This window comes from Peromyscus maniculatus, chromosome 3 (genome assembly GCF_049852395.1).
Source record: "Peromyscus maniculatus bairdii isolate BWxNUB_F1_BW_parent chromosome 3, HU_Pman_BW_mat_3.1, whole genome shotgun sequence".
NCBI classification, from domain to species: Eukaryota; Metazoa; Chordata; class Mammalia; order Rodentia; family Cricetidae; genus Peromyscus; species Peromyscus maniculatus.
Window position 1 is genome coordinate 129761741 of NC_134854.1, and position 22703 is coordinate 129784443.

At 41.5% G+C, this 22703-nt stretch overlaps 1 protein-coding gene across 1 annotated transcript in view; it reads left to right on the forward strand.

The window, feature by feature from the left end:
- The first annotated feature begins 360 nt into the window (after positions 1–360).
- Positions 361–22703, forward strand: part of Lrrn1 (leucine rich repeat neuronal 1) — a 37355-nt gene continuing 15012 nt past the window's right edge. Inside the window, exon 1 of the mRNA XM_006988306.4 lies at positions 361–877. The gene's annotated coding sequence lies outside the window, so the exon portion shown is untranslated. The remainder of the gene's footprint in view (positions 878–22703) is intronic.

The following is a 22703-nucleotide window of genomic DNA, read 5'->3' on the forward strand; positions in this document are numbered from 1 at the left end:
CCCTCCCTTGCCTCCCTCACCCAGTCGCAGCCTTTGGTCCCCATTTAAAAAAAAAAAAAAAGAAGAAGAAAGAAAAGGAACAGCTAGCTGCTCCCTGCAGCGACGGTAGAGGCGCAGTAGTCTGGCGGGCCCGAGGTTGTGGGGCTGAGGTGCCCCTTTGTTGGGCGGGCTACAGATGGTGTCCCGGCGCGGGGCTGCGCCTAGGCGGGAGAGGGGGGAGAGTGCGAGGGGGGTGCGGGGGGGGGGGTGGAGACCGGAAAGGGGGTCGGGCGGGAGGGGAGGAGACGGCTGAGCAGCCAATCAGCGCGCAGCCCATCAGCTGACCGCTTTTGCTTACACCAGGTGCACGCCGGCTGCAGGGAGCACAAAGCGGGGCGCACGGAGGGCGCGGGCAGGGAGCCGCGGAACGAGGCGAGGCCCGTGCGCCCCGGTTTGCAGCGCTTGCCGGGCAGGGACCGGGGCCCACGGCGTCCTCCCAGGCAGCGGCATCCGTGCCACTGCATCCCGAGGCGCCTAGAACGCCTTCCCTGAGACCTGATCGTTCGCCGCCCCGCCCTCTGAACCCCGTTTCTTCTACCCTCCTTCCCAATTCTGCCTGTCTCTACTCCGACCCCCAAGAACCGGATTTAGCTCAGCCCCGCGCAGCAGCTGTTGCTCCTGCGGCTGTCTCGCCTTGCGTCTTGGTGCTCTGCCGGGGGTCCCCCGAGGAGCCAGTGCGCGCTGCGGGCTGGGAGGAGGCGCTGCTCCTCCAGCCCTCATCCTCAGGCTGCTGCTGCTGCTGCTGCTGCTGCTGCTGCTGCTGCTGCTGCTGCTGCCACCGCCGCCCGCTCCGCCAGCTCCGTGCGCACCCCGACACCCCCACCAGCCGGGCCTTAGGGTAAGTGCCCGGACCAACTGGGCCGCAGCAGGAGGTTTGGGAGGCAGCGAGGGAGGAGTGGAAGCAAACTTGGCACCTTGGAGGACCCTACAGTGTTTAAGACACCTCGGGATAAGATCGCGGATCTAAAGGGGACAGGGGGGCGCGGTTTCTGGAGCTGGGGTTGGGGGGGCAGGCGAAGTCGGGAAAGGAGAATCTAGTTACCATCCTCTTGCTTTAAAAAAAATGAAACAGGGAGAGTTGAGACGGCAGGCCAGACGAAAATGGGCAAAAGGCAATGACTGGAGCTGAGCCCCCAGCATTTCAGGGATCCATCAGGGGATGGTGTCCTGGGTGGGAAAGAGAAGGGAAGGCTTGGGGATGTGAACAGGGAAAGAAGCTGGGGCCTGGGAAGAGCGCAGACAGAAGACCCAGGGAGTTGGAATGGGGTCAAGAGGAGAGAAAGGAAGGTGGCAGGTTGTGGGGAGAGGAAGAGGTCTTGGCAATGGCCTCAATGTTAAGAATAAAGAGTAAGGAGCATAATTAACAAAACATTGAGAGGACTGAAGTCAGCGCATTGGGGAGAATATACTCAACTATTATGTGGTACAAGGAAAAAAGTGTGCGTTTTGAAACTAGAAGCGGTAGCCCCTTAAGGAGGCTTGTCATGGATGTGGAGATTTCAAGGAAGCCTTGGTCTCTTCCAGGCATTTTGCTCCAGGATCAGTAGCTAGGAAAGTTTGCCAGCGAGTGTCCTTTGTGCTGCATGGAGAGGGGGTGTGGGCTGCTGCCGCCTGGTTCGGTGCTTCCTCGGTTCCCGAAGTCACCGCTACCTGAGGGGGAAGTCCTTGGCTGGTTGGGTTTCCCCAGAAAAGCCAGGCAGCCCGGAGGCACCTCGTGCACTGGGCAGGTTGGGAAGTTCGTCCTGGGACTGTGGTCCAATAGCAGGCATGGATGCGCAGGCTGGAAGATTCCGTAGTAGAACTTGCTCCAGAGAGACCTCGCCTGCGGTATCCACAGCAATAGCTTCAAAGCTAACTGTGCAGAGAGTGGGCAGTGTCAAAGCCTTTGAATGACTGAACCATGTAGGCAAAGCTCCTACATTCCGTCCTGTCCTTAGTTCATTCCCAGACCCAGATAATAAAACAAATACGGAATTCAGATTCGCTGAGGGAACACGTACTGCTGACTTGGACTTTTTTCTGTAGGATTTTCTGAGAGTATGTTATCTTGTTTTACAGTTCGATTTACCACGGCCATCTAGACGATTAATATTATTGCTATATTGCCATGACTTCGTTTTTAAAACCTGGAACTTGAGAAGTGGAAACTTATACTCTGACCTGTATAAAGCTGGAGTCGAAGTGGTGTTGCTGGCTCCAGGGCCATGTGTGTCATGAAGTCTCTAATTTGCATGCAAATGTGAGCGGATCCTGGCAGATGTCTGGCCTCATCCATTCACATGAAGGAATTTGAAAAGACAAGGAGTCTTCAGTTAACAATAGACCTTAAGAACGTGGAATAAAGGCCCAGTGTGGGTTTCTCTGTTTGGGGATTCCATGGCTTGCTGACACATTTATTCAAGAGCCAAATTCTTAGTATGGTATTATATGGAAAGCTCAAATCCACTTGCCCTTACCTGGATGTATCTGTGCATGCTGCATAGAGGGAATATTCCTATGCAGGCAGTAACTTTAATCCACTTCTGGTGGCTTGAAATGATTTCTTCACTGACTTCTCAACTTTTAGAGTTCTTTTCTTTCCTTTGAGTTTTTAATTTTGGCCAACATTTGCTCCCTGCCCTGAGAGAGAAGTCATATAGGAAAAGGTGCTTGTCACTGACCAACTGGAAGGTCTCAATAGAGTGATCACTGTCCATTTAACCTCATTTGAGTTACTTAGGTGACAATGTTAAAAAGCTGCCGTTGATGAGAGCATCCCATTCCAGCAAAGGGAGTGGACGTGGTGTGTGTGTGTGTGTGTGTGTGTGTGTGTGTGTGTGTGTGTGTGGTGTGTGTGTTGTGTGTGCGTCCCAGTACTGAACAGTGAACAGAGGAAGTAATTCAATGGACTCCCAAAGCAAGGACTTTTCTGTCTTGTATTATATTAGCTGGTCAGTCATGCTATTCACCTCCTGACTTTGTAAGACTGATAGAACAAAAGCTGGGCCACATGGGCCACATGTGAGGCTTGCAGCGATAACCCCTGACAAGCCAGCCCCAGAAACTCTTCTTTTGTCAGCCCCCAACACTGTTGGAAGGGAAAAGAAACCTATTCACCCAACAGGGTTTGATGACCCTGTTTTCTATATACTCGCCAAAAGAGACATTAAAATACAACAGAAAGACAATATTGCTTTGAGGGGCTTGACTGGGGAGAGGGGTGGACAACAGATGTTAGCATGCTGTTTCACTTGTTTTCTGAAGTTGTTGTCATTATGATTATCATATTCTGGTCCAGTGCCCTCTATATATAAGGCAGTCTACTCCAGTTAGGAAAAAAATGAATAAAGTTCAATCTGATTGCGAAGTGTTAATAGCCAAGTTTGCATTTTCTGTCTTGAAGCTATGCAGAAGTCAGAAAGCAACATTGGTGTACTGAGCTCTTCTGTTACTCAAACCTGGCTTTCTGTCTCCCTGATGGAACTGAAGGGTGATTATATAATAGCAATGGCATTTTCAAACTAAACCCACATACCCCTTTGATATAAAATTATTAGAGGGTAGTTTTGAAATCAGGTAAGATACCACAGCATCACATCTATGAACTGTCAACTGTTAGCCTCCCTAGGGGAGGTCTTTATTGGACAAGTTTAATACAAGAAGGACTGAGTTTGCATTCTGGCAAATAAAAGTAATAAGATACTTAATTATTAGAAAAGATTGTTCTGTTAAATAAAAGAAACTCAGACCAGATACAACTACAGATGTTAGTTCTGACAAAGTAGGCATAGGTAGCTCCTGTTAGATTCTGGAACTGTGAGATTAACAAGTAAGATAAACATGAGAAAGAAAGCTGAACCTTGGCCTCTGTGTAGAGTCTTATATTGCTGGGCTCTTGACCTGAACTTCTCCTTCTATTACAAATAATCTCTCTCAGCAACATATCCAGAGAGCATAAGTACTTAAAAATCAACTTCTAAGAAATAAATCTACTATTACAGTTAATAGTTTGATTCCCCCCCACCTGGCTAACTATAAATAATCATCAATTATCTTATTATAGGCTTTTATGCCACCTTAAATAAGCCATAGACTGTATATAAAATATGATACATTACAGGTATAGGTGTTACTTTTACCAGACTTTCACAGTGCTTTCTTATAATTTCCTTTTTCAGCTGCAAATAGTTATTCTGTGATTCATTTCAGCACTAATATAAGGCTGCTCAAATATTGTATTGAATTTTTTAAGTTATTATGCTGAACATCTATTTTGAGTTAAGCCAATCTGAAGATAAAGCAGCTTCCATTTTAAAACCATATTTTGGTTTCTGAAAACAATGGAAATATCTTTAACTCATGAATAGAGCTTTGATTAATATTTTATTCAGAATGAAATTAAAATTATATAGATGAAGTCAGTAAAACATGTAGTCGTTCTTGTTTGGGATCAAAGAACAGAATACAAACCAAGGCTAAACCCAATAAAATGCAGCATTTTAGAGACCACAAGAGAGCCATTGGATCTTAGAGTTTTAAATGGAGTTCACTTTTAACATATCAACATTCTGGGTATATTTCAGAGTTTATTTTCTCTGTCTCAAAGAACAGATATAATAAATGGTTTATTGACCTTGCATTATTTTACCAGTTATTTTGCTGATAAGTAGACTATTACCAGTTATACCCAAGTGATCTGGTATGTCTTCTTTAACCTGCTAACATTGAGATTCCTCAGTTGTAACATAGCATGGCTGGGCCAATAGGGCTGGAAGGACTAACTATCATAATTGATTAGATTGTCAAAAAGGATTGTAAAAGGTTTGCCACCAGGATCACAACTACCATAAACATTAAACTTGGATGGAATCATCATATCTACTGACCTGAAAAATTGCCCCTAAGAAGCGAGAGAAAATAGGTGTAGGCTTGCAATACACATCAAAGGTGCTGTTCATCCTAATTTCAGAGCACCTACTAAAAAGACCAGTGCATTAGGTTAAGACACTTAGTTTTGAAAGCTGTGGAGTAGAGCCTGCTTTTATAGTGGCTTCTTACCTTCCATTTACACTCTTTATAGCTCAGATGTTGTGATGTTATTTGAAAGCTCTGGTTACTGTAAATGAGTTGTAATCTTCTGACCCAGGCTGTCTTAGCTCACATCTATTATACTACGGGCAGACAAGGACTCCACAGCTGTCACCTCATTTGTATATGAAACAGACACATTGGTGGCATTTTTGGGGGGTTACCATAGTTACATTAACAATGTACATGTGACATGATGTGTTTCCATGTGAAAGGTTTTTGTGGTAGATATTTTGTAGACCTGGGACTAAAGTACAACTATTTAAAGTTTAAGGAACACATAAATTAGTCTGCCATTGTTCTCTGGAGACATTTTATCAATCACAGGAGGGTAGCCTCTCCATAGCCATGTCCAGGAAAGGGCAATCAAGAACCTTTCCCCAATAGAGGTTTCCAAGAGCGGCATTGCTGAACCTCTGCAAGGGGATACTGTGGAATATTCATTTCAAAATATTTGGTTTTCCTATTTAGTGCTGCCTTTTGTGAGCTAGCATATTAACATAGTCATTGTCAGCTCAAAAGGGGAAACCTGGACAGCCCCAGTATCATTGCCTATCTCAGTAAAATCTGGGAAAGAACCACAAATCCATGTGTCTTTACTGGCAATAAGCACAATCTGAGGGTCTCCATTTTTGCAAAGAAAGAAAGGTGGCTTAATTGGTTTCATGTCTGTAATTTCCCCCTCTAGAAATAAAGAATACCATTAACCTGCATTGTTATTTCACAATAGTAGTGAGTCTTCATTTGTATCTATGATAATCAACATAATCAAGTACAGTACACAGTGAGGAAAGCTCAGATCAGCACCCAGCTCTGATAATAATGCCTGAATGTGTGACCTTCTGGGTGTCCTGCAAACATCCTGATGCTTTATATCCCTGTCAGAGTGCTGCTATAAGGATCCAGGAAAGCTGCTAGATGCTTCTAGGATTATTCCTGCAAAGAACTAGATTTCTGCTCCGATGCAGTGGTTTTCTGGATAGCTAACGGTTAAGAGAACAACTTCACCTTTCCTAAAAGGGGATTTTTCTAGTCTCTAATCCTACAGCTAAGTTGGTTTATGTTATTGTTTTCCTTTTAAAAAGAATTCCTGAGTCTGGAAAGATATTCCAGAGGTTAAGATCACTGATTGCGCATTCAGAAAACCAGGGTTAAGTCCTCAGAGCCCGCACAATGGCTTACAACCACCTGTAACTCCAGTTCCAGGGATCTGGTACTGTCTTTTGATCTCCATGGGCATCAAGCACACAGGTAGTGCACATATATACATGCAGGTAAAACACTCATATACATAAAATAAAACAAACACATAAAACAACCCCCCAGTATTGACAGCTTCACACTCCCTGGCCTGATAGGCTCTTCTAGGGGAGAGAATCTGTAGAGAGAAACAGGAAGTTGGTTATGGTCCCTAAATATCAGTTCACCTGATAAGTACATTCTGAACATTAGCTACATGCAAGACATCACATAAGGCCCTGAACTCAAGTCAAGTTAGCTTGATTTTTCTGCAGTTCATACTCCAAATCCAGCGCAAGCATTCTGTGTCCATCAAGTCCTTATATTCATCTACATTCTTCAGTGCCCAGAATGAAAAAGCTACTTTAAGCAGAAGATTTCCAGTTGGAGCAACACCCCCCCAACACACACACACACACACACACACACACACACACACACACACACACACACACACACACACACGGTATTCAGAAAATTGATAAAAATCTAAAGACAATTGAAAACATCCAGTGTATAGAAGGCAAGAGTAGTAATAAGGACCTAAAATGCTTAATATGGTTTCCTTCAACCAAGAATTACCTGATTCTATATCATTAGGACCAGTGACAACTTTCAAGACTCAGCTTGGCATCTATGATATAGATCTCAGAGACCAAACTCCATCCAGAAACTTTAAGAACTGTTTCAACTTGTGGATGATACCTGAAGAAATGGTCAGAGCCTTGGCAGCAGGCACCTTTATCTGCTGGCCCATCTTACTGGCCCCAGTAATGTAGCTTTCTGGATTTGATTGTTTCTTTTTTTGGGCGGTGGTAGTTCAGCTTTCTTACCAGAAAATGACAACCAAGCTATGTGTGCATGCACACAGTGTATGTACATACATGTATATATGAACACACATGAGGTGATAGATTCCACACTAAAAAAAATTATGCCTGTTTATTTCTTGTTAGTAAGACTGGCATGTCAAAGTGAGTTTTGAAGAGAACTTTCTGTCAAGAGTATAAAGGTGTATTGACCCTTCGCTTCTCTTGGATAGTGTAATATTTTCTTGGGAGAAGAGAGAGAAGCTGTGTGGCCACTCAAAGCTTCATGCATTCTCAGTGATTCATATGATCCTAAGTAAGAGTTACATAGGATTTCTGCCACATCCTGAGCATTCCAAGCCAGTAAGGGAATCTACATTAATTCATCAGACATGAGTTATGGAATCTGCATTCTCATTAACTCACCCGACTATCACAGAACAACCAAGGACAATGAAATAGCCATTGCTGGATTTCTGTGGCTTGTTATTGCTGATTAGGCTTCTGGGCACTGAGAATGACATGTGAGACTCAATCCCCCAGAGAAGCAGTTAACTTTGCTTTGCTCTGTGGGGACAGAGCTAACCTCCACATGTACTCACAAACTCATCATTTCTCACCCAGGAGGCTAGCTAAGACTGCAGAGATATTTGCAGGAAAGCACAAAATTTATGCACAGATCTTGGATGTGGAGTATTTTTCTTTTCATGTATGAAGGATAGCACTGTCAAAATGGACCCCTAGTGAAGAAGTTTCCAAATGGCTTCACTATCGCGGCTGAGCAATGGAATGAGAGATTGGGTCTATGCAAATGAGATGCTTAATAATTGGAAGGAAAATATTACATAGGGCTTCTAAATTATATCCCCAGAGTCAATCATTTTCCCTAACACACCGGAGTAGTAGAGAATAATAATAATCTCCAATATTAGTCCTTAGCTTTTGCAGTATACCAGGAGAAACCATGAAGACTTTATAAACATTAATTTATGTATTTGTCACATAGATTGTTTTACAACTGTCACAGAGATTCCCACTTTACAGATCTTTTGGAAACCAAGGCAGAAAGTGCTAAGTAACCTGCCTGAAGCCATACAGCTAGTGTGGTCTTAATACATATTTGTTGGACAAGTGGATGAATGAATGAATGAGTGAGTGAGTGAGTGACTTGGGTTTTTGAAGAGAATTCTTTTATTCCAAATATAACATTTCTGCTTTCTAGCCAAGGCATCTGAAGACCCTCCTCTGTGACTCACAGAGCTGGTGAGAGGCAGAGTCAAGATGTGAACTGAGGTCCATCTCACTCTAAATCTGCACTGCTAAAGCACTTAGCTGTGTCTCTCCCTCTTTAATGAGACTCTAGAACAAAAGGACTGGATTAGATGAATTCCAGTAGCCTACCCATATTCTACAAAATTCTGTAATTCCACCTGAAGTAATACTTAAATAAAATAAAACATTTTATTGCTTTTAAATTTCAAATCTAATTTCATATTTTACTTACCTAATAACTATTGAACTGTCCTTTAAAATTATACTGAGATTACTAACCACATATTTTTAAAGTTTATTTAAAATAACTTTGTATGGATGAAAATGTATTTTTGAAGATTATGTTCTTCTGATCATTATAATCACGCTGTATATTGTTATTTTATCATTGACTCAATTTTGGTTTCTAAAGATTGTCAACTTAAGAGTTAGTGAGATGGTTCAGTAGATAAAGTGCTTTCTGTGTGGACATGAGAACCTGAATTTGGATCCTAAGCACCCATATAATAAGGCAGGCATGATGTTGGCATGTACCTGGAATCCTGGAGCCAGCAAGGCTAAGACAGGAGCTTGTTGGCCAACCACTGTAGCTCAATCAGTGAGCATCAGGTTCAGAGAAAGAAAGAAAGAAAGAAAGAAAGAAAGAAAGAAAGAAAGAAAGAAAGAAAGAAAGGAAGGAAGGAAGGAAGGAAGGAAGGAAGGAAGGAAGGAAGGAAGGAAGGAAGGAAGGAAGGAAGGAAGGGAAGGAAAAGAAAGAGAGAGAAGAAAGAAAGAAAGAAAGAGAGAGAGAGAGAGAGAGAGAGAGAGAGAGAGAGAAAGAAAGAAAGAAAGAAAGAAAGAAAGAAAGAAAGAAAGAAAGAAAGAAAGAAAGAAAGAAAGAAAGAAAGAAAGAAAGAAGAGAGTAAGGTATCCAATTCTGACTTTTGGCCTCCAAATGCACATAAACACATGTGTATGAATCCTCCCACACATGCACACATACACATGACCAAGTACACATGTATACCACCACCCACACAAGTGATAAGCACCATTCTGTTATACATAGGAAAGGCAAATGTAAAGTGTTTAACTTTGAAATGAATTACTGTCTTTAACATTTGCAGAGGTAAGTTGCTGAATCTTGGGGGAAAGTGTTAAATGATTTTTTCCCAGAGCTTCAAGCTGCAAGCAGTGTTTAAAACAACTACTTGAGCTGTTTCTAAAGAACGTCCTCCCTTAATGTATCCTTCTGTCATGGAAGTGATTCATCAGAACTGCATGTCAGTCGGTGCCGGACTGTTTCAGGATATACGGTCCAAGGTCAGGGATGGGTGTGATAATGAGGCAGTTCTTAGAATTGGGGAAAAATTAGTTTAAAACTATCTCGGAGGTTTGGAAGTATCTCCATGAGCCTTAGTATCTCCATCTGCAAAATGGGGATTGTGATGGTAAAACCTACCTTATACAAACATGAATACAAAGCCCTTTGAATAGGGCACCACAAATGATCCTTAGTATGTGGTAGCAATGCATAGAAGAGGGATTATACCAGCAACTGACCTTTCCAGCTGCTATATGTCTGCATTCTTACAAGAATTTAAGGGACAATAAGATTCAGACTAGATGTTCCATGATGTCACCAGCTCACACAGTTGTCACTTTTGGTGGTAGAACTCAAGAGAACTATAAGGACTGGCAAATAGATGAATGCATCCAAGCCTTTGCTGTTATTATTTCCAGATCATATCTTGTCCTTATCCATTTCCTGTCACTGTAACAAAATACCTGGGGCAGTGTATTTTTTAAAGCCCATTTGACTCACCACGCTAGTAAGTAGAAAGTCCCCGTAGTATGTTGTAGTTATTAACCATACTGTGGTCCCCTCACTGTGTTACAACGTGCAGGAAGAACCTCCATGGAAACTGTTGTAAGTAAATGAGGACATAAGAAAAGTGAGCCAGGAAAGGTGAGCTTGCTTCCTAACAACCATTCCCACAGGAGGCTGCTTAGCTCCACTGCCTCTGCCTTGCTACAGCTAGCAGATTTTCATTTGCACATGAGAGGATAAATCTAGAATATCATCTTTGAACTTCCTGTGAGATGGAAACTAGGATCATTTACAAAGAACCTTATGCACATTGTCTTGTTTATCTCATAAAAGTGCTCTGTTTGCACTGGACACCTTGCACAGCCTTGGTGCAGGGGGAGGGGCTTAGACCTGCCTCAACTGAATGTGCCAGGCTCTGCTGACTCCCCATGGGAGGTCTTACCTTTTCAGAGGAGGGAATGGGGGGGAGGTCGGAGGGAAGGCTTGGGGGAGCGGGCAGGGGGAGGAAAGAGAGGGGGATCTGTGATTGGTATGTAAAATGAATAAGAAATTTCTTAATTAAAATGAAAGTGCTGTTTGACAGTAGATGAGTTTACTAGTCACTGGTAAAACTCATACTCTTAGCTCTGTTCTTACTCCCAGATGGTCACCCAGCTACCTTTGGAAACTAATGAATATGATTTTCTAAGTGTGTTGAGAGGAGTGTGGAGCAACCCTGAGGGTTAAGTATTGTGGGTGTGTGTAGAAAAAGCCCTGAGACAAGGAGCTTGCCCAGTCTGTGTCAGTTAGTAAACATGGGAGAACAAGAACCCTTCGCCATGCTTTCCTCACGCTGCCCTTCCTTTTCGCAAGTCTCCTTCTCGTCCTCACCTCAAGTATAGAACATGCTGTCTTAATTTAAGATTATTTATTTATATCACTGTAATGCCATCGCAACCACACAGCTCCATAAGGGAAAAGCCTACAACTTCGTCTCTGGTCCCTGGCACCCATAAAAGCATTTGGCATAGGGAAAATGCACTCAGCAAATATTCAGTGAGTAGGAGAAGAGATTTCCATATCGTGTCTGCTTCATTTTGCCAATACTGCATCTTTGAAACAATGTTTAGCTGTTTCCTCTGTACTTGGGTAAAAGATGAGTCCTTCATATGCATGCATTATACTCAGATGTTAGTGTCTCTCTGGGAGGGGTTGTTATAGGACATAGAACTCAATGTGAGGAAGCTTTCATGACATTATTACTGAATAATGTTATTAATCCAAGTGTTCAGTACATGCACCTAGAATATAAAGTTCTCTTAGAAGGGAGATGTGAGGGGTATATAAAATTACCCGGCATCATGCCCATCCCAAATGAACTTTCAGACTCAGTGGAGAGATATAGTGAGCGGAAGCAAGGCAAAATAATTAAGTGTAGATACTCTCGAACAAATCAGAGAAAGCAGAAGGTGAGGCCAGATGCATTTAGGTTTGACTCTCCACTGGAAGACATACTGGCTGTGCAGTCTTGGTTGGTTATAAAAGACTGCTTTTTTTCTCCCCACCCTCTCTCGCCTGCAGATAGGCGTATATATGGGAAAGAACTTGGCACAGTTCTCAGAGCATGACAGTCTGCCGTTCAGTCATTTGGCGAACAGTGACAGTACCGTTTGTGAGCAGATTCTTTTTCTCCCATAAGCTGGGAATAGAGTGGTGAGCAAAGGGTTGCTACCATGGGCCTTCCTGCATGGAGCTTGTTGGCTGCTGGGAGGAAAAAGCAATAATCTAGTCATCACCCAAATAAATATGAAATCATGGCTGTATTCCTAAGTCTAGTGATCATAGAGCCCGAAGAATATGGCCTAAGAGAAGACCTCTTCAAAGAGGCGACATCTCAACAAAAATCTGTAAGACAAGCAAGAGTTGGGCAGGCAAAGGGTGTGGAGCAGGGTGAGAAGTGCAAGTGAAAGCCCAGAGGTGGCAAGGAGGTCGGTGGGCTGGAGGGACAGGGGAAATGCCAGTGTGACCTAAGAACAGAGAAGGCAGAGCCAGTGTGAGGAGATGAATAAGAAGGGGTTGAGGTATTTAACAAGGAGGTAGGGCTCGGGAGGTGGCGGTACAAGCCTGAGGACCTGAGTTCAGATCCCTGGAACCCATGTGAAAGTCAGGCATGGGACAGCTGTGCACACCTGTAACCCTTGCACTAGGAGACAGAGATAGGTGTATCCTGTGGCTTTCCCCGCTAGCTGAATTGATGAACTCCAGGTTCAGTTGGAGACCCTGTCTCAAAAGCAAAAAAGAGAGAGAGAGGAGATACTTAACATCAACCTCTGGTCTCCAGTGTCCATGCCTGAGTATGCACATCTGTGAACAGGTACACACATATGCATGTGCCACATACAAAATAAAAAAGAAAGAAAGAAATGAATTGTGTGCAGACAGAGCAGAAGGCTTCAATTGTTCACTAAGAGGATAGCGTGGAGTCCTGGCTGGCTGTGTGGCATGTGTCTGACGTGTTTGATATGGCATATGCCCAGGTCCAAGAATAAAGATCACACCCAGAGGAAAAAAATCTCTCCTGAATTATGTGTCTCAATTAAGTTACCTGAATCTTGATTATTGGAAAATCAAATGAAAGAAAGAATAGAAAGAAAAATGAGAGTCAAAATATCGGTGTCTTATAAGTTAGCTTTCTTCTTTTGACTTATTTTCATTGCCTCCTTGCCACTTCTAATGCATTTTCCTTTTATTATAGCTGAGTGTCACAAGAGTTAACTGACAAGCCATCAACTATGTTGCCTATGGAGCACAATTTCTTAACATTAATTTGGAGGTATCTCAAAATACTCTATTCACGTGGCTCATGGATGAGATATCATTGTTGTCCATGACCTCCACTTATGTAAATCACACTTGGCTTCATCTTTCATTACCAGGAAAATGGAGCCTGATGGTGATGTGAGTCTGCACAGTCCTCTGTGAGATTGCATGCTGAGTACCTTCCCCAGAGCACTAATGGCTGAAAAGTGGTCCTTAGTGATTTCTCCTCAGTGGCAAGGTCTGATCTCCTATCTGATCTCTGTCTCTGAGGTTCATAGTGCAACTGTGGTTCACTGTTGTATCTACTTATAACTACAATCAGAAAATGTCACCAGGCAGAGTTATCATAGGAGGTGTGTGTGTGTGTGTGTGTGTGTGTGTGTGTGTGTGTGTGTGTGTACATGTTCGTTAATATGTAGAAACAAGAATTAGGAGGAAGCTGTTTATGCACTTGGGTGTGCATGTATGGATACATGCTGAGGCCACAGGACAACCTCAGCTGTCCTCTCTTAAGCTTGCCTACTTCAGTGTTTTAGACAGAACCTGCAACTCACCAGATTAGGAAGGTTGGTTGACCAGGGAATCCCAGGGAACCACCTGTCCCTGCCTCCCCAGTGCTGGGATTACAAATAACCACCAACCATTCCTGGCTTTTCAAAAACAAAACTCCTTAATCTTGGTGAATCAAACTCTAGATCTTGTGCTTACAAGTCAAGCACTTTGCTGCCTGGGTTATCATCCCATCCTCCTCCTCCTCAGTTATTTTTAAGCAATGTTCAGTTATATTTCATACTGTGGAAGCCTTTTGTCACTCATCTGCTTTTCTCTCTTTGCCCCTTGAGATCATAAGAAAGGGTTCCACTAGATCTTGATGACATAATCTTCCATATTTCATTCTCAACATAATGTCACTCCAAAATGCTGGTTGTCTACACTCAAATGTCTGCTGGTGAGAGGAAATAGCAGTGTCTAGTATCAGGAATTAACTACATCTATGTGACAAAGTTTACTTGCCACTTAAGAGTGAAGCCTCTGTGAGCTCGCCCAGCAGGGAGGGGCATGGAACAGAAGAAACCCAGATCTCCATTCCCCACATTCTGTTGCCCAAGGGGAAACCCATTTCACTTCCAGAGTGCTCTTGCCTAGCTCTCTGCTAGCCTGGAAATCACTGTCATCACAGGTGAAGTCCACGTTTCATAACTCCTTCCTTTTCCACATCTAGTCAGCTGTAGTGCCTAAAAGATGCCTCTGGAGTTGTCATCCACAAATTCCCCTTAAATGTGGTCCTTTTTTGGCTCTCACCACCACCCTCATGCCAGGTCTCCTTACATTTTCATTTAGCTTGTTATAGAGGCTTATTAGCCACTTCCCAAGGATTTTCACTTATTCTTCCTCCTTCCCTTCTACGTTGCACATAGCTGGTAGATTGATCCTTATTTGAGAAATGATTCCACGGTCTCCCCAATCAGAAATAAGTGAAAATGCCTTAGCAAAATCATAAAAGTGCTGTACATACTTCCCTGTCTGGACTTTTATTCCTCTCATGGCACAATCTAAATCCCATTCAAAGTAAGTATTTCCTGGTCCACACACTTGCTCGCGGTGTCTGCTTTGGACTTTAACCAGTAGTGTTATTTGGTGGTGAGCAGCTGACTCTCTTTTTAAAAGCCCCAATTTGTAGGCTATTAGGCCACTGATATGTCTGTGGACTACATTTGGAAAGAAGCATTCACGATTAGCTCCAATACCACTACTTTGCACACATTTCCCCTTCTATGAAGAACATTACTAGCTCATGTTGCTGGTAATATTTATCAGCCCCAAATACTACGCTAACATGGGTGCTCTCTTTAGGTTTTTGAGACTTAAAAGACACAAAGCTGTATGTTTGCATTTTTGGGCCATCATGCTGGAACCTAATGCTGGTCACTTTCTTGAAGAAATGTTTTTCTGATTTTGTTTTAATACCATGTTAGTTGTTGTTATCTAAATTTAAATACAATTGTAATATTAAATATTTCCTCAGTCAAGCTTGGTAATGCAGGCTTCTAATCCAGGCATTTAGGAAGCTAAGGCAAGCAGATTACAGGTTCAAGGCCAGCCTGGGTTACAGAATGAGTTGAAGACAAGCTTAGGCAAATTATTTCTAAAAACATTTAAAAAAAAAAACAAAATTTAGAATACAGGTCAGTGGCAGAGCACTTATACATCGTGTACAAGGTCTCATGCTCAATCCCCAGTACCAGAGAACATATACATATATGTATACATATATACATATACATGTATGTATTCCTTCATTGTTATAGCCATTTGAATTATTAGAATATCCCGTAGTTTAATTTGTCCTTAAATCTCAAATTCCACAGAAAACTTGTAAGGTGCACAGTTATCCTATATTGTATCAGAAAGATGATAATGCAGATTGTTTTGTTTGTTTTAAAGAAAATGGCTCACGTTTTTATTACTTAACTCATTTACTGGTGCAGAGTATAAACATAAAGAGAATGAATTTTTATAGTTAAGACATGTCCAACTGCCCCAACTGTGGTAATGTTTTCAACGTGTTACTGTTTAAAAGAAAGTGAGCAAGGGAGGAACAAGGGAGAGGGAGGGAGGGAGGGAGGCAGGGAGGGAGGGAGGAGCAAGGGAGGGAAAGCAGACATAGCATGAATGTGTGTGGTTTCATGCACAGTTTCTTGCAGGCTCTTCAAGATTCCTCTCCAAGGTCTCTTCTTGGAGTTGTACCTGGTTTTATTACTGATTTCTGGTTTTACCCAAACCCACTGAGGAACAGGATGATTTTACTGTATTTCTTTTCCAGCAATAGCAAGATCCTCCGACTCTTATGAGATGACATGGTTGGTTCAGAAGAAGAGGGTCAAGTGCATGCTGAGAATAACAGAGAAAGGGGATAATCTGTATTAGTCAGAATGGTGTCTTATTAAGAAAGTACCCTTTTATTTAAGAGATAAGTTTAGTTTTGCATCATTACAAAAATGACTTTTATTTTTATGGTTCAAAATTTTAACTGTAATTTCTATTAGAAAACTAGGGGCTAAGCATGTAATAACGATGATCTTCTAGTAACATTGGGTTACTTTATAGTTTAATGGTTATAAATTATATTCAAGGATGATTATTCTTTTTACTTGCAGCTTAATAAAACTCACGAATTGAGAAGAATGCATGGAAAGCATGATTTATAATGCCTGTGGGCATGTTAATGTTTTCAGCTGTTCCCTTGCACCATCTGATTAGACAAGACCTTAGCTGCATAATGAAGGATCAGCCACTAAAGTGCTCTGGTGGGTTTATGGTGCCTGGGTCATCCATGCTCTGAGCACTTTTGAGGACTGGACCATTAGTTTCAAATGCATATAAAGATAGGGGACACATCTGTATCAAGGAGATGCTATAATAAGAAATTATTTCAAATTCATGAAAGCAGGTTTTCACCTAATTGTAATTGCCAAAAACAATTTAAAAACCTGATTAACAGAAATTCTAATTAACTAAATAACCCCTCCACACACACATACACCTAAGTCTACTTTTAGGAGAAAAAGGGAAATTTGTAAGAAAATAAGTTAATTACAAGGGTTCTAGATTAAAAAAAATATTCAATATCAATTCATCATCAGAGTTTTGAAGAAAATTATGTTAAAAATAAACTTATAGAAGGGAAAAAATAAAAACTTAAGGTTTGAAACTACAAGCTTTTTAGGAAACCTTGAGCTAACCAGAAATTTAAATTTGTAAACTTCCCAAGCCTATCATTTTTCTAGATTTTATGCTACAAATTAGTTTTCTTGTTTGTAACTAAGAGAAAACTGCAGGGTATCCCAGTGTTTACTGGAATCCAGTTAGACAGTTGAGGCCAGTGCTATCACATAAAAGACCAATAATTCAAAAGCTAACAAATGTGACTTTAAAATCAACCTTTACCGTATTTGTTATGGGAATTCTTTCACTTGAACTAGTAAGAGTTCTCAAATAAATAAATAAATAAAAAAACAGAACTGAGCTAGGCAGTGGTGGCACATGCCTTTAATCCCAGCACTCGGGAGGCAGAGGCAGGTGGATCTCTGTGAGTTCCAGGCCTGGTGTACAAAGTGAGTTCCAGGAAAGGCGAAAAGCTACACAGAGAAACCCTGTCTTGAAAAACCAAAAAAAAAAAAACAATAACTGAGAGGAAGACAGGAAAATATTTGCTAGGTCGGTATTTAAATACACAGATAGATGATTGATGATAGATAGATAGATAGATAGATAGATAGATAGATAGATAGATAGATAGATAGATAGATAGATGATACATACATACATACATACATACATACCTAGAAAGAAAGAAAGAATCAGGGCTCTGCAAAGAAACAGAACCAATAGAGTAGATGGGCAAATAGATGATAGGTAGGTAGACATATGACTGATTGATTGATTGATTGATTGATTGATTGATTCATAGAGAAACAGATAGATAATAAACTTGAGATTATGGGAATTGTCTCAGGATTCTGGAGGAGTCTATATCTGACACATAGCAAGGTGAAAACTCCTGAAAGTGATTCAGTCCCAGTGTGGCAGGTGCATACCACCCCACTTCCATCTTTTTGGGCCTGCCTTCTGGCTTTGGCCATTGGGAAACATTTTTCCTCAGAGTATAGGCATATTGTTTTCTTTATTCTCTCAAAGTGATATAGTCACACAGATCTTGACATCCTATTAGACTAGTTATATAAAAATAGCTTCGAAGAAGCATTGGAAACCAAGTTTATTTTAAGAGTTTGGGGACAGCTGGCTTTGATTTGCTGCTTTATCATGTACAACTCTGTGTGCTCGCTTCCTCTCGAGCCAAAGGACAACTGCTGACATTCACCTGAACACTGCTGTATTTAACCTTGAGCAATGGGAGAGTTTATGCCAGAGATGCATATTCTTTCATACGTTTGTCTTTGATTTATTCATCTGTTTATTGAGAAATAAGGTCTAATGTAGCACAGGCTGGCTTTGACCTCATTTTGTAGCCGATGGCGAACTTCTAATTTTCCTGCCTTCACCTCCCTAGTGCTGGCATTACAGGTATGCATCAGCACACCTGGTTACTCAGTGCCGGGAATAGAGTCTGGGGTTTCATAAGTGCAAAGCAAGAGATCTACCAACTATACCAACTAAGCTACAGCCCCAGGCACTCTCTTCAGATTTTTAAAGGAACACTTTCATGTAAAAGAGATACATCCTTGACATTTTCTTAAAATTTGGAAATTTTCTAATTTCAAGTAGCCAGACTCTTTAGAGAATGACACTACACCAGAGCTATCAGCTCTCTTCTTATTGATAAGTCATTTTTTTAAAAGTTAAAATAATAGGAGACAGTACAGAACCCTAGTGAAGCAAAGGAAAAAATGCAATAAATGTCCAAAGTAAATAGACAGCTTGGTATGTTTTGGTGAAGAGAGAGGGTTTTTACTACTAAAGGCAAATCTTTAATACTGCCTTGGAGTGAGATCAAATCTGATAGAATCGAATGGAGGTGCTCAGCTTGGTGAACATTCGGAATCTGTAGCTTGGCATCAGCAGTCTACACATGGCGTTTTCTGAATCGTCAGTGGTAAATCTTGTATTTTCATAGGTGCTTCTATATATAGTGTTTGAAGCTATTGTAGCAATCAGCTTCATTGCCACATTTATTTAGCACAGCAAAAGCTGTGTCTGTGTCCGAAATAAAACTACCAAGCAATATTCTGTGAGGTACTTAAAGTAACGAACCTGAATTAATGTTACCAAACTAAAGGTGTAGCAGCATTTATATAACATTTACTCAGGCTACTAATTAGAAAGCAATTATTTCATGTAGACATTTTACAAGAAGAGAATTAAAAATAATCTGTAAAAGACTAAAATTAATTGGTTTCATGAGAGTTTTTATATCACTGTTCTTGCTAAAAGCAGCAATAAAAATAGCCCCATTATTGGTTGCAGTTCTGTTCTGTTTAGTTCCTGTCAGTTTCTCAATTCAATAATGTTAAATTATGTCTTTAATTCAAGATATGCAAATATCCTACTTTTTCAAAAGGGGGGGGGGCTTAATTGTACAAGTTGATTTAGCCAGGAAGAAATAAAATATTCTTTTCTTAGTCCTGATTTAAGAGTTTCCCAAGCTATGTCTTGTACGTGGCTTCCAAAATGTTGGAAAAAAGTGGTCTGGGTATAGAACTGAGATGGTTCATGAATAATTACTGGTGTAGGCTGTGAGATCCTTGGAAATGAAGGGGCAAAGACCATTGAGTTTTCTGAAGTACTCAAAATGAAGAACTGGGTTTCCTTATCTCAGCCTATGAGAACTTGAGACAGCGCAGAACACGGATTCCTTTCCTAATCCATAGTGTGTATTGGGAGTGTGGTGGGGAGGAGGAGGTGGCATATAAGGACAGTCAGTGCCTGAAGTATTAATAAAATGAGTATCATAGAAAAGTAATTTACATGGCCTCAAGGTAATTATTATGTTATTAAAACCACCCACATTGTTGGTTCCTTAAGGCTACTATATCATAGTACCATAAACTGGATGGATTAAAACAATAGTATTTATTGTTACACAGTTCTAGAGACCAGAGTCCAAGAAGAAGCTATTTGTGCATCAGCAGGCTCATGCTAGCTTGCACCTTCCCAGCTTGCAAATCCTCATTGTTAACATGGTATTGTCCCTGATGTTTCTCATCATTTTCTCTATCCTTTAAAACCACCATGGGCTCAGCAGGTAAATGTGCTTGCTACCAAACCTAACCAATCTGCACTCAGTCCCCAGGACTCACACAGTAGAAGGAGAGAATTGACTCCACAAGGTGTCGTAGACCTATACTAATGTATGTGTGTGTGTGTGTGTGTGTGTGTGTGTGTATTCATATGTGTATTCTCTCACACACATACACATACACTAAATGTAAAAACATTATTTTTAAAGATGTATTGGGTTTGTATGTAGTCCATCCCATTTCAGGCCCAGCTTTCCTTAACTAATTACATCTGTAATCTGATTAGCAAAAATCAGTCACCATCTAAAATCTTGAGATTCCTACTTCACCTCTTTCTTAGGAAGCACACAGTTTAATCTAGAACAAGTCTAGACATGGTACATGTTGGACCTGGACATTCTACACAGGTGAACTCACTGCATCCTTTCACAACCCACTGGGAAAGGACACTGCTACCCATACCCAAAGGGAGACTAGGGATACAACACATGTACAGAGTCAAGTCTGGATCTCAATCTGTTGGTCCAAGTCTATACTCAGTTTCATTCTGAAGAGTTGCCCTCTTGGGTATCATATTTTCCAGAATTTATTTTATTTTATTTTGCTATTGGTAAATAAAGAGATAATTTCCAGAGTTCCCCAAAACAATTTCTATCTTCCTTATCATAATATGAAATTGTGTGTGTGTGTGTGTGTGTGTGTGTGTGTGTGTGTGTGTGTGTGTGTGTACTTAGTACCATTCTGAGTGACTATTCTATGCACAGCCTTCTTTCTATTGGACCTTCTGCTGGAGACACCATCAGAAAAAAATTCAGAATAGTTTCAAGAAGCCTTCCCTTTAGGATATATGCTGACTCATGACATACAGTATGGGGCTCCACAGGGTTTTTTTTTAGGGATATTTATATTATTTTCAAATATACCAGTAGGAAGAACAATGGTGGTCACCAGTTCTTGACTTGTGAACACCTGAGTTATAGTGAAGACTTAATGCTTTCCTCATCCCAAGAGACTGGCAAGGGAATTCTTTCCTTAGGATTTTCAATTTCCTTCTAATTCAAATTGTGAACTTATTTTTTTTAAAGAATTTCATGCATCTATATAATGTATTTTGATCAAGTCTGCCCCTGTTCCCTCCCTTAACTTCCCCTCCCTTCAGTCCCCCACTACTCCTGCTCAGTTTCTTGTGTTTTGTTTTAAAGCCCCTTGAGTCCACTTGGTCCTGCCAGTGTGTACATGGATACAGGCCATCTACTGGAGCCTGGAGAGGCTCTCAGGACCCACATTCCTGAAGAAAACCGACTCCCTCACCTGGCAGCCACCAACTGTCAATATAATAGCTCCTCAGAGTAGAGGGGGGACGTAAGGAGCCTCTCCCACCTCAAGCTGGGTTTTTGTCTGGCTTGATCTCGTGCAGGTCTTGTATGTGTGGTTACAGCCACCATGAGTTCCTATGTAGAGTTGCAGTGTTATGGCCAGAGGACACTCTTTCCTTGAAATCATCCACCACCTCTGGCTCTTACAGTCTTCCCACCCTCTTTCCCACAAATCATCCCTAAGCCTTGGGAGAAGAGTGTATGATACAGATGTTCCATTTAGGGCTAATAACTGCACAGTATCTCTCTCTCTGTACACTGATCAGTTGTGGTCTGTGTATTAGTCACCATTTCCTGAACACAGATTTTCCCCAGATGAGGGGTGGCAAATTACTACTCTTTGAGTGTAAATATGAGTGCCTTGAGGGTAATGTAATGCTATTTCCACTTAGGAATGCCTTGGCTTTCCTGTTTATCTTCTTTATGCTTCCATTGACAATATACCTACCTCATTGAGCCTTTTTTCTTTGTGCTGTAAGAGAGGAAAGTCTAACCAATGGAAGACTATCTAAATGTATTTTGTGACCCCCTTGTTTATTTGAGCTCATATATATTGAGCATTTGTAGGCTGGTCACTCTGTAAGGACAGTGTGTACTGTGATGAATAAACATAACCTTGGACCTCTCAATCACTGTATGAACATGGTTCTAGCTATGTCTTTGCAGACAGCAGGATCCAGCCAACAGCCTGTGAGACCCTCTGAGCCTATGAGTGGTGTCTGAAAAGAGCCAAACCAAGACAGAAGAAGGTTGAAGTATCTAAACCTGGTCCACATGCCAGCCCTCTGTGGCACTTTTGCAAATACATATGTATCTCCAGATCCCATCTGGATGTAGTTCATCAAACCCTCATGAGGCAAAAGAATTCAGTGAAGAATTTAATGAACAGCTGGATTTGGAGAGTGATAGCCACGCTGTCTTCAGTGGTAGCTGCTGGTCACATCTGGTTATTAAAATCTAATTGAAATCAAACAAAAATAAAACAAAACATCAACATTCCATTTCTTGTTCCCACTGGACACATTTCCAGTATGTAATAGGCACTCAAGTGCTGCCATGCTGGGATATGTACAAACAGAATGTTTCTGTCATGGCAGAGAGTCGTTTTGGGTGGCATTGATGGAGCAGGGCAGTCACAAGCTGGCCCTGTGACATCATAAACAATGAACATTTTTTAACTTATTAAGTTAGTCAGATTTAGTCAGCACCATCATTCTGAACTTACTGGATGGAAACTGATACCAGCTTTCAGCAGAGGCTGGAAAAAAAGGGTGGGCCAGAGAGTACATTTCTCTCAATCACAAGTATGTATGGATGGAGAGGAGAGGCAGACCTATACCAAATTGAAAGATGTTTGTTTTTATTTGTTTTTTTAAGAAAAGGCTTTTAAGCTGGGCGGTGGTGGCGCACGCCTTTAATCCCAGCACTCGGGAGGCAGAGCCAGGAGGATCTCTGTGAGTTCGAGGCCAGCCTGGGCTACCAAGTGAGTCCCAGGAAAGGCGCAAAGCTACGCAGAGAAACCCTGCCTCGAAAA